Below are 3,036 nucleotides of genomic sequence, written 5' to 3'. Positions count from 1 at the left end.
TCCCGAATATCGCCTCGGATTCACTTCTCCGCATGTCCTACCTTCCAGAAAGTGGTCGCTTTTCGGTTCAGAGAGTTTTTGCTATTCTTTTCTTCGATCTCCTGTTGAGTTCGTAGGTGTTCAGATAGTTTGATCCCTATCCAGCTGAATTCCAGAGACCAGACGAAATCCAGGTCTCCTACTCCTCCCTGGACACCTTTTACAACCTCAATTTTTACCTGCCTTTAGTCCCAGGCTTCTGAATCAATCCTATTCTAAGCTATATTTATAAGAAATAATTAATATTTTAAAAACATTTTAAACATTAAAATATGCCTAAATTCTTTAGGCTAAAGAAAAGTTTATCTCATGTCTGTTATTAAAAAATAAAATTTCTTGTTATAATTTAGGTCTTCTCTTTAAATAGCTACAATAATTAAATTGTACACCCTTATATTGAGTTAATCTATGTTACTGGGAAACACTGTTAAAATCAAGACAATTTGACAAAATTGGTCAAATTCATTCAACCTCTATAAAAGCTGGTATTTTTTATGCTGCAAAACACATACTAGGTTTTTCCATATTATTTGGATCATTATTCCACCATATAGAGAACCAATAGTTGCTCGAAGTTATAGAATTCATAATACACCTATCTTTTATTTATTTTTTTTTAAGATTTTATTTATTTGACAGAGAGAGAGACAGCGAGAGAGGGAACATAAGCAGGGGGAGTGGGAGAAGGAGAAGCAGGCTTTCCGCTGAGCAGAGAGCCCGATGAGATCATGACCCGAGCCGAAGGCAGACACTTAACTACTGAGCCACCCAGGCGCCCCTACACCTACCTTTTAAAGAATATTGGTGCTTTTCTTGTAAGGCATCTAAGAAGGGGGTTGCAAGATAAGTTCACAAGGGGAGAACATTTAAAGTAGAAGAAATTCAAATGGATCCATATTACCTATTTTTCAAAAAGGAAAATCAAGGACATATCCTACATTAGAAGACAAGAAATCCCTGTGAAAATATATTAATCTGTGTCAGCAAACAAGGGCAAAAATCGAAAAAGAAGACATGGGATACAAGAACACAGTAACTAACCAAGAGTCCAGTAAAGAACAATGCCAACATGTGGCAGATGTGGAAGGCATCTATCTCCCCAGGATATAAGTCAGTGGGCTCCATGTATTCAAAGAACGGAAGTATTTCATGCTATGGATGGATAAAAGAGGCACATATGTCTTCTCTTCAGTAGGGAAAAAGAAGGGCAATTGGGACTTGTAGGAAAAACAAAACAAAATCTCAAGAAAGCCATGGTCCAGATATGAAGCAAAGTAAAATGTGGCTTGATTTTGAACATGATGGAATTCAAGGAAAGGGGCATTTTCCCTTAAGTGGCAGAAGGAGGGGTCAAAAAGTGGACTCATGAAAGAGGAAATGCTGTCCTGGGGTAGCACCTGTTTCTGCACTGAGTAATGTTTACATTGTGATCACAGAGGAAATGTTGTTGACTGCCATTCAAAGTTTAGAATCGATTATGGACAAAACATTGAATAATTGTCTATGGCTACAGAACAGAATGTAGTTGTCATTAACCTTGATGTCATAAAATTAAAAGACAGAAAGCAAAAGTGACGCTGACAAAGGTTGGTTGGAAGGAGAGAAGGAAAGGAGGGTGTGGTAATGGCTTGGGGAGACAAGAACTACTGTAAAAAAAAAAAAGCTGTTGAACAAGAAACAGCAGCTTACGTTATAAAGACTTTCAATATAATAAGTAAAGATAACCGAAGCGGAGAGAGAATAGCTTAAGTAGTTAAATCTTTACCTTTTAGGGGCGCCTGTGTGGCTTAGCTGTTAAGCGTCTGTCTTTAGCTCAGGTCGTGATCCCAGGGTCCTGGGATCGAGCCCCGCATTGGGCTCCCTGCTCAGCAGGCTCCCTGCTCAGCGGGAAGCCTGCTTCTCCCTCTCCCACTCCCCCTGCTTGTGTTCCCTCTCTCACTGTGACTCTCTCTGTCAAATAAATAAATAAAATCTTAAAAAAAACTTTACCTTTCAAAATTAGGAGTAAATGTCTACAATTGATACATCAAGAAATATTTTTTAAAAGATTTTATTTATTTATTTGAGAGAGAGAATGAGATAGAGAGAGAGCATGAGAGGGTAGAGGGTCAGAGGGAGAAGCAGACTCCCTGCTGAGCAGGGAGCCCGATGCGGGACTCGATCCCGGGACTCTAGGATCATGACCTGAGCCGAAGGCAGTCGCTTAACCAACTGAGCCACCCAGGCGCCCAATACATCAAGAAATATTAACATAGGAATATTATTTAGTTATAAAGATGACTACATGAAAAACAAAAACAAATGAGTTGCCACAGAGAAGCAGTACTGGAATGAGTAGAGAAGAAGCAGTAGGGGCTGTAATTTTTTTTTAAAGATTTTATTTATTTATTTGACAGAGAGAGAGAGACACAAGCAGGAGTGGGAGAGAGAGAAGCAGGCTCCCCACTTTAGCAGGGAGCCCGATGTGGGGCTTGATCCCAGGACCGGATCAGGACCCAAGCCAAAGCAGACACTTAACGACTGAGACATCCAGGCGCCCCAAGGGGCTGTGGTATTTCATTGTAAGTCCTCTGGACTGGTTAATTTCTTTTTTTTACTAAATATTAATTCTTAACACAGTTAATAAAAATAAAAATGCATTGAATTGCAAATGGGCATAATAATTTTTGTTCTCAGCATATCAAATGTGGGGAGAACTGGTAATAGATCTAGAATATTTTAGAAAATAATAAATATCATAAATAAATGCAGTTAAATACGAAATTTGATAATAGTTTCTAAAGGATATTAATACGTGGGGTCACCTGGGTGGCTCAGTTGGTTAAGCATCTGCCTTCAGCTCAGGTCATGATCCTGGGGTCCTGGGTCGAGCCCCGCATGCGTTGGGCTCCCTGCTCTCTCCTCCCTGCTCGTGTTCTCGCTATCTCTCTCTCTCTCAAATAAATGCTATTTTTAAAAAAGAATATTAATACTTGTATTCCTTAAGTAATTATCACT

This window comes from Zalophus californianus, chromosome 8, assembly GCF_009762305.2.
Source record: "Zalophus californianus isolate mZalCal1 chromosome 8, mZalCal1.pri.v2, whole genome shotgun sequence".
NCBI classification, from domain to species: Eukaryota; Metazoa; Chordata; class Mammalia; order Carnivora; family Otariidae; genus Zalophus; species Zalophus californianus.
The sequence above is the reverse complement of the archived record's forward strand: the minus strand, read 5'-3'. Positions refer to the sequence as shown.